The sequence below is a fragment of the Manihot esculenta genome, chromosome 10 (genome assembly GCF_001659605.2).
Source record: "Manihot esculenta cultivar AM560-2 chromosome 10, M.esculenta_v8, whole genome shotgun sequence".
Classification (NCBI taxonomy): Eukaryota; Viridiplantae; Streptophyta; class Magnoliopsida; order Malpighiales; family Euphorbiaceae; genus Manihot; species Manihot esculenta.
The window spans coordinates 1,667,203-1,677,234 of record NC_035170.2 but is presented as its reverse complement, the minus strand read 5'-3'; the positions used below and the strand labels follow the sequence as shown (position 1 = coordinate 1,677,234).

At 40.3% G+C, this 10,032-nt stretch overlaps 1 non-coding gene across 1 annotated transcript; it reads right to left on the bottom strand.

Moving 5' to 3' along the window:
- Positions 1–8,441: 8,441 nt before the first annotated feature.
- Positions 8,442–8,547, bottom strand: LOC122724954. The gene has a single exon (XR_006352404.1). It is a non-coding gene; the product is annotated as a small nucleolar RNA R71 (small nucleolar RNA).
- Between the last annotated feature and the right edge of the window lie 1,485 nt (positions 8,548–10,032).

Genomic DNA, 10,032 nt, shown 5'->3' with positions numbered 1-10,032 from the left:
TGGGAAGGGTGGATAATGGGGTGGAAAACCATACCCCGAGGCCTGAACGCCTCCCTGTGACTCCCCTGTCCCTTCTTCCTGCATGCTCACATCCAGGTTCCCATCCCTCCTCTGATCCTCTTCCATAACCTCCCTCACATCTGAAGAACTTCCACCTCTATCTGTCCCCCTTCTGCTAGCATCAAAAGACCTTCTAGGGTCCCTTGACACTCTCTCTCTGTTGGCTCTACAAGACATTGCCCTAGGCAATGTAGGAGGACGGGCGCTCGTGCCCTCATCCTCAGGACACTCCAGTCAATCGCGCAGATCGACGAGTTCCTCTCATCCTATTCTCTGAAAAACAGTTCATAACAAGCAAACATTAGCATCATATGGTTCATGTGGGCACACATGAACCCTCATCACATACATCATATAGCATAGCATATCATTAATGCACATGTACAAAATCATGGCATTTCACATCATCATACAAGACAGGACTCAACATCCTATCCTAGTGGACATGACCTTCCTATTGTGCTTGACCTTCTATCACATCTATGAGCCCGACACTCTAGGTCCGATCCTATGAACCTAGGGCTCTGATACCATTCTGTAACGCCCCGGAAATCCGGACCGCTACCGGCGCTAGGATCCGGGTCGACTTAAGGCCGCCGGGACCCGTAGCAAGCCTGACATATAACCTGTACACCTGTATAATCCCATACATGATCATCAACATGCATAAAAATTAAAACTTTCCTTCATACATACTGTCATCAACTAACTCAACCTGTGCACACTCTGAACAAATACATAACATAGTCCCTCTGTGGGATCTCATCAAGCCTTAAAGGCAATACAACCTGTGTTGAGTTAGTTTACATAAACATCATAACATAAGATCATGTGTGTACAAAAGGGATTAACAACATATTATGGTCAAGCACAACTCTATCCTCAATAACCTCATTACATAACATACTGAATCTCTTCCATTACATTAGTACAATTGTCATGTCCACAAACTAACTATTACATACAAATGACTTTTTTCTCTTCTTGCCTTCTCTATCTATCCCGTACCTGCAAACCTGGGGGTTAGGGGAGAGGGGTGAGCTAGATGCCCAGTGAGTAGAACTACAAAAAGAATATTTAAAATATGCTATCATGAAATGCGTCACTGCACAAACAAATCACACCACGGATGGACTGATTCAAAAATCCCTCAACTCCATGCCCGGCCCTATTATGGGCACCACAGGACTTCGTATTGCCCGGCCCTATTATGGGCACCACAGGACTTCGTACTCGGAGTTATTGCCCGGCCCTATTATGGGCACCACAGGACTTCGTATTGCCCGGCCCTATTATGGGCACCACAGGACTTCGTATATAGAAGGCTAATGAATCATCCTAGTGTCCATCCACTATCATCTATCACAACAATACAATGCGGCATAGTCGTGAGTTCTAATGCAACAACCTATAATATGATCATGATGCATGAAGCATGATAAAAGCATTTCATTTCTAAATTTAAAAGGTTAAGTTTAGTTCCACTCACCTCTGGCAGACTCTGACAAACTCTGTAGCAGCTGGCTCACTGCTGGGGTCCTTGGTTCCTCGGGTCCGAACCTACACAGGTGGACTCCAATGAGGGACCAAACATACTTAAACATAACTCTAACATATTCCCCAAAAACCCCTTAAAACATCCTGAAAATATCACATAGAGATATGCATGAAGTGGCTGAACAGGGCACTTTCGGCGGCACCTTCGGCGGCCGAAAGTCCTGGACAGAGACGAAACTCAGGCAGGTTCGGCGGCACCTTCGGCGGCCGAAAGTCCCAGACAGAGACGAAAGTCTCTTTTCGGGGGCACCTTCGGCAGCCGAATGCTGCCTCCACAAGAGGGGTTCGGCGGCCGAAACTTCCTTCGGCTGCCGAACCTGGTTTCTGCCAAACGGGCAGAAACTTGGTTCACATGAACCTCCTGCCTCCCAAACCCACAAATCATGCATATACTCCAACCAAATCATGCTTACAAGTTCCTAGGGGCCTCAAACATGCATATACCCCATCTACAACACTTCAATCACACACAAACATACCACATTGTTCAAGAATCACATAAAACCTAACATTTGCTTAAAAACTCATACAACCCTATACATGCCATTCTACCCCATAAAATCACTTAAAACTTGTTTAAAACATAAATAGAGTTCAAGATCGACCCTTCCCTCTTGAAGATCGAGGGTTGAGGAGATCTAAACTTGGAGATGGGAGAAGTTCCAACTTTTGGTCTCCAAGCTCCAAAACTCGTTCTAAGCTCAAAGATCTTCAAAACCAAAGTTATAAACTTGTAAAAATCATGGAAAAAGGAAGGAAAAACTCAAGATTGAGGAAGGATGGCGGAAATGCTCACCTTGGCCGAAATGGGGAGAAAAAGCTCGCCCATTTTCGGCTAAGGGACCCTTTTATAGTGGCTGGCCAGGCCACGTTCGGGGGCCGAATGTGCCTCCGCATCCATGCAAATGTTCGGCGGCCGAACATGAGGTTCGGCGGCCGAACCTGCACTTTCCTCACTCATGCTTTCGGGGGCCTAACGTGCCTCCAAAACGCATGCACGTTCGGCGGCCGAACTTGACTTTCGGCGGCCGAACCTGGGTTTTCCTCCAAAGACTTTTCATGCAAAACTCATTTAGTTTCATACTTTAAAACCATTAAAAACATGAAAACATTTTATAAAACATGATTCTACCCTTCTAGAGGTCTCCGACATCCGAGATTCCGCCGGACGGTAGGAATTCCGATACCGGAGTCTAGCCGGGTATGACATATAGTGTTAGCCATTGCACGATATTCAGCCTCAGCTGAGGATTTAGAAATAGTGGTTTATTTCTTTGTTTTCCAAGATATGAGGCAAGGACCCAAGTATATGCAATATCTAGAAAGAGACTTTCTTGAATAAGTACAAGCAGCCCAATTAGAGTCATAATAGGCATTTAGGGACAGATAATTGCTCACAGGGAAACAAAGCTCATGCTAATAGGGACTCCTTAAGATAATGAAGCACATATTGAGCAGCCTCCTAATGAGGCTTTCGAGGCATGCTCATGAATTGACTCAAGTGTTGAACTGCATAACATATATCAGGTCTTGTGAGATTAATATAAAGAAGCATGCCAAGAAACCTTCGGTACATATTAGGCTCATCAAGAATTTCTTCTGAATCAGGGGTTAAGTGTAACCCTTGAAGTAGAGGACAAGAGGCAGATTTACAGTGAAACATTCCAGCATCCTTTAATACATCCGAAATATATTTAGTTTGGCTAAGAATAGTTGCTTGAGAAGATCTAGCAATCTCCAGCCCCAAAAAATATTTCATAGATCCCAAATCTTTGATAGTAAATTTTGAGTCTAAAGCAAACTTACATTTATTAATAGCATTAATAGAGTTCCCAGTCAAAATAACATCATCAACGTACCTAAGCAGAAATCATAGTCAAATTACTAGTGTGTTGTGCAAAGAAGCAGTGGTCATGAAGAGATTGTACAAAACTAAAATTTTTGAGAAAATTAGTGAACTCAATGTTCCATTGCCTGAAGGCTTGTTTAAGCCTATATAAGGACCTTTTAAGTAAGTAAACTTGCCCTGGCTGGGCTTTATAATGGCCTTCGAGAGGTGTCATGTACACCTCTTTATCTAGATGCCCATGCAAGAAGGCGTTATTAATGTCCAATTGAAATATTGGCCACGGTTTAGAGGTGGCCATAACAATGAGAATTCTTACTGTTGTAAGCTTAGCTACAGGTGAAAACCTATCTTTGTAGTCTAGCCCCTTTATTTGATTGTAGTCTTTGGCTACCAACCTGACTTTATACCTTTCTACATCTCCATTGGGTTTAAATTTGACTTTGTAAATCCATTTGCATCCTATTACCTTTTTATTCTTAGGTAGAGCGGTGAGAATCCAAGTGTTATTGATTTTCAAAGCCTGAAGCTCTTGCTTTATGGCCTCAACGCAGTGAACATCTTTAGATGCTTGAGAATAAGTGCAAGGTTCATAAACCTTATTAACATTGCAAACATAAGACTTATGAGATGAATGAAAGGATATGAGGATGTATGCAAAGAATTTACATAATCCTGCATCCAGACATGTACCTGTTTGTGTCTTTGAGTCCTTTTAACAGAAGGATATTTCTGAAGGGCATCACTGGCATGACCAGATTCATAAAGAATAGGATCTGGAGAATCATACTCAATCACAGGTATAGGAACTATAGAATCCGCAATTATACTTGACCCTTAGAAAAGAAAGATATTTTCATGGAAGATAACATCCCTACTTACAAAAAAGGATTTATCAGGAATATTATACAGCTTATAAGCTTTATGAGTGCTGGTATAGCCCATCATTATGGCTTTAATGGCTCTCTCTTGAAATTTATCTTTCTATGTATTCACAGTAGTGGCATAGCACAAGCATCCAAACTTTTTCAAGTGAGAATAATTAGGTAAAGTGCCATAGAGTCTTTCATAAGGGGTAGTCCAATTAAAACCCTCCATAGGCATTCTATTGATTAGATAAGTGGCAGTTAAAATACATTATGCCCAAAATTGAGTAGGTACTTGTGATTGTATTTTCAAAGCCCTTGCAGTGTCAAGTATGTATCTGTGTTTCCTTTCCATAACTCCATTATGTTGGGAAGTGTATGGGCAGGATTTTTGGTGTATAATTCCCTTGCTAGCAAGCAGAGAATTATAAGCATGGCTTAAAAATTCTTTCCCATTATTAGTCCTAATGACCTTAATGGTACCGTTGAACTAATTCTCTACCATATGAATGAAGTGCTTAAATAAACTAAAGGTTTGACTTTTTAAATGCATTATAAAAGTCCAGACAGCCCTACTATAGTTATCAACAATGGTAAGGAAGAATCTAGCTCCAGTGAATGAGCTGGTCTTATAAAGTCCCCATATGTCAATGTGGACCAATTCAAAAGGTTTTGAAGCCAGGGTATGACTCCTAGGGAAGGGCAATCTAGCTTGTTTTGCTAGAAAGCACACAAGGCAGCAGGTCTTTATGCCCTTAATGTGTTTGAGTTTGCTAACAGATGCTTGCCCTAGTCTATCATGCATATCATTCATGGACACAGTACAACTGTATACCTTTTCACATTTCATAGAGTTTCCTTTATTTGAATCAATCATAGGAAGCATGGTATTTACAAGGTTGTGAAGATCAATATTAAAGTTCATGATCTGAATTAAGCACTATCTAATATCAGTTTGATAGAAACTCATCCTATTCAGTCTGAACAGACCTCTTTGTTTCTTTCCTGTGGCCACTACCTTCTTATTCAGAGGGTCCTGTATGATACAGTAATGATGGCATATCACAATACAATAGCCATGGGTACTCATCAACTGACTAATGGATACCAAATTGTATTGAAAATGAGGTATATATAGAACATCATTCAGAAGTAATTTTCCAAAGAGGTTTAGCTTTCCATATTGAGTAACTTGTGTTGTGTGCTCATCTGGAAAGCAAACAGATATGTGCTTGAGCAGTGTTTGTAAAGTGACAAACAGATTGCTGTTTGAGCACATTTGATTTGTGGCTCCAGTGTTTAGGATCCAACTATTATCAGTGTGCATTTGTGCATAACAAGTTTTATGAAGATTAGGCTTACCTGCAAAGTCGATGAAGTGTGACTCAGGTTCAATGCATGTCCCTAGAGCAAGGGTGCCTTTCCCTTTGACAAGTTGAGAAACTTCTTGCTTTAAAGAGGTCAACATGGATGTCAATTCATTTATCTTGCTTGATGTGTCAGTATAATCAAGAGGATTGTCCTCTTTAGGTTTATTTCCCTCTACAGCAGCCACAATTCTAGTGTTTCCATATCCTTTTACACCATGTGTGCTACTTTTGTTATTTGTTTTAAACCAATCAGGATATCCAATAAGTTTAAAGCACCCTTCCCGGGTGTGCCCATTCATATTACAGAAGGTGCAATGTCCCTTCTTGTTATCAGGCTTTCTTGGTCTGTGATCAAACATAATTTAGCCACATTTTTATTATCTTTATTATTGTTTAATTACACATTTTCCAGCTTAATTTATAGTTTTTATCATGTTTTTGCAGAAAAGGAAGAAAGTGGAAAGTTGGAGAAAAAATGCAGAAAAAGCTGGAAAAGTGATTGGGTCGAAGTGATTTGGCCAAATCACTCACAGGGAGCTGAAATAGAAAACTGGGACAGACTTGCGCGAGCGATTGGGGTAAGTGATTTGGACAAATCAACTGCCCAAATCAAACCGAAGCAGAGGCGGACAACAGCGCGGGAAAGAGGCAAATTTCAAATTTCAAAAGCATTGAAGTCCTATCCTACTTCAAACACTTCAAGATCAATCCTAGGACATCTTCAAGAGTTACTCCCAAGAAAGACTTTCTCAAAAAGAAGAATTCATTCATAACTAAATATAAAAGCAAAGAAGGAATAAAAGACTATAAAAGACCAAGTCAAATTAGGATTCCAAATCCTAATTGGACTAGGACTCTTCACCTATAAAAGGAGACAGCCCCAAACCAGCAAGGAATCATCAGATTTTCTGCAGAATATCATCGACAACACTGCAGAATTTCAGCAACCTCTCTTCTTCTACTTTTTCCCTTTCTTTTTGTGTATTTTGTACACCATGAGTGGCTAAACACTTTTCCTTTCTAGTTGAAGTTGGCAATTTTCAGTTTTGTGATGAATTGGGAGATTTAAAACTCCATTATTAAACTCTTATTTATTTTCAATATTTATGCAACTTGATCTTTTTATTATTATTGCTTTGCTTTTAGAATCAATTAATGCCTGTTGCTTTTAATTGCATGAGTAATAAATTGTTTGAATGATTTAGGTCCGTAATTGCTTAGATTGTTTAAACACAAGTACAATCAATTGCATAATCTAAACTTGACCACGTGGTTGGCAAGGTTAGAATTAGGTTTCTCTAAGTCTTAAGGCAGTTAATAGTTGAAAAGTAAAAAACCCAAGGACGTTCCTTGGCAACTTGTTAACTAATGTTTGAATAGTGAACATTTCCTAGTCAAACTAGAACTAAGGAGGAATTTGGATTGTGAGAAGCGTCTTCCACATCCTAAACTAATTTATTGAAATAAATAGGAGTATTAAAGAATCAATGATCAATTCTAAACAAGCTGAAATAGATCCATACTTCAACTAGAGCTTTTCTCCCATTGATTTACTCATTATTGCTTTCTCTCACTCTTTAGTTTTAATTCATTATCATCAAAACAGAACCCCCTCTTTTTATTTATTTTTATTATTTACTTAGGAAGATCTCTAGTGTCAAATTCCTGTGGTTCGACCATATTGCCACTATCTACAAATTATTTTGTTGATTGATAATAGGTTTATTTTTGACGGCTTCGACAACCGCTATCAAAAATTGGCGCCGTTGTCGGGGATTTGATTTAAACTAACGAATCTTCCTTTTATGACTAGGGCTGACCGTAAAGAATCTCTTCTTTATGATCCAGAAATTGAACGTATTGCCAAGAGCTTGAGAAAGCAAGCAAACTTGAGGAATCAGGCCTCCAAACCATCTTCATCAGCAATAGCAACAAATCTGGTGACTGCCATACAATCTACTGCACAGATTACTGAGGAACTTGCTGCTACACCTGCTGCTGAACGTACTACACTTGCTGCTATATCTATTGCACAAATCACTGCTGTATCTGCTGCACAAATCGCTGCTGTACCTGCTGAATAAGTTGCTGAACCAATTGCTGAAACTGCTGTACATGCTGCACTTCTTGAATCTGTTGCTGCACAAGCTGCTGCACTCAAAATCAGCCCTTAAAACTGCACCAGAATCAGCCCAAGAACCAGAATTTTTTGCTAACAAAATTCCAGAACCAGCCCCTAAAACAGTAGTTGAACCAGCTGCTATAAAGATAGTCACAACAGCACCTAAAGAGGCAGAAAATGCAGCAGCTACTGCTTTTGAACCAGCTGTTGTCTTTGCTGAATTTGAAGCTAAAAACGTTGAGACAAGAGCTCCAAAGGCATAAGAAATAACTCTTCGTGAACTAGCAACACCCTTGGATGATCAAGCACTATAGTGCATCACTTACCCACCTTTGGCAGCCCCTTTTGAGCTCAAAACTGGATTAATTCATCTCCTTCCAAAATTCAGAGGTCTGAAAAATGAAGATCCATACAAGCACCTTAAAGAATTTCACATTGTGTGTTCAACAATGAGGCCTCAAGGTATTTCCGAAGAGCATGTTAAATTAAGAGCTTTTCCCTTTTCTCTTGATAATTTTGCCAAAGATTGATTGTTCTATTTACCTCCTGGATCCATTACTTCATGGGATGGGATGGTGAGAGTCTTCTTGAGCAAATACTTCCCAACCTCAAAAGCTATTGGCATCAGAAGAGAGATCAGTTGCATCAAGCAAAAGGATTATGAAGAGCTATATGAATATTGGGAAAGATTCAATCGATTATGCACAACTGCCCTCAACATGACATCTCTAATAAGTCACTCATTAAATGCTTCTATGGAGGTTTGCTACCTTCGAAAAGAAAGTTCATAGACGCAGCATGTGGAGGATCAATTGAAGACAAGTCACCTCAAGCCATAAGGGATTTAATTTCCACCATGGGAGCAGCCTCACAGCAATTTGGAGACCAAGAACAGCCACCAAGAAGGGTGAATGAGGTGAGTACATCCACTTTAGCATCCCAAATTTCTGATCTCACCAATGTTGTCCGTAGCCTTGTTGTGGGTCAAGCCCAACAAGTCCAGCAGATTTAGCAGCCCAAACCATGTGGAATATGTGCAAACTTGAGCTACCCTACTGACCTATGTCCCTCCCTTCAAGAAGAGGACCAGTAAGTAGGAGGATTTAATGGGCAAAGGAGGTATGATCCCTATTCTAACACCTACAACCCAGGTTGGAGGGACCATCCGAACTTCAGTTATGTAAGGGCCAATCAATATCCAAGCTATCAACAAAGAAATCCAGCCCAAGCAACACCTCAAAAGTCCAACACTCCCCTTGAAGAGATCATGAAATCTTAGCAAATTCGGTGCAAAACCTTGAGCAGCAAATGACCACTTCAATGAGTAAGCTTGAATCACAAGGAAAGCTACCCTCCCAAACTGAAATCAATCCAAGGCAGAATGTTAGTGCCATTACACTAAGGAGTGGGAAAAAGCTTCAAGACAGCAAGGGTGAGCCGCGATCTGCCCAAATACAGAAACAGGTTGCTGAGGAGAAACTACCGGAAAGTGATCAGGGGCATCAATTTGCCCAAATCGCAGACCCAATCAGTGGACAGATAGGACAGCTAGGCAAAATCGATTTGCCCAAATCACCAGAAAGGGCAGAAATCGATTTGCCCAAATCAACGGACCAGACATAATCTAGTCAGAGGCAAAAAACAGTACAGCAACCAGCAGAAAAGTGCAAGGTACCTCCTCCCTTCCCAAAGAGATTTGCAAGATCACAAAAAGAAAAAGAAGAGAAAGAAATACTTGCAACCTTTTGCAAAGTGGAGATCAATATACCTCTCCTAGATGCTATCAAACAAATACCAAAGGACACCAGCTAAGAGGATGAGGAGAATAGGAAAAATTTGAAAGAAATAGAAACAGAAGAGACAACATGCTGCACAGACTGGTCCAAAGACGATTTGCCCAAATCACTTGTACAGGCAAAATTTGATTTGCCCAGATCACTTGAACAGACATAAATCAAATCAACAATGCAGACAGATTTTGATTTGCCCAAATCATCAGTGTAACCAGAATTCGATTTGCCCAAGATCAGTACTAGATTGCAGCCATCTTTTATGGAGAAATATGAATTGGAGTTCAAAGTGCTGCCCAATCACCTTAAAAATTCAAACATAAGGGCTAGAGGCACACCTCACTTGAAAGAGGAGAAATTAATCATGTTACTTCATGAGTACATAAATGAAATAAGATGGGTTATAACCAAAATGAAAGGT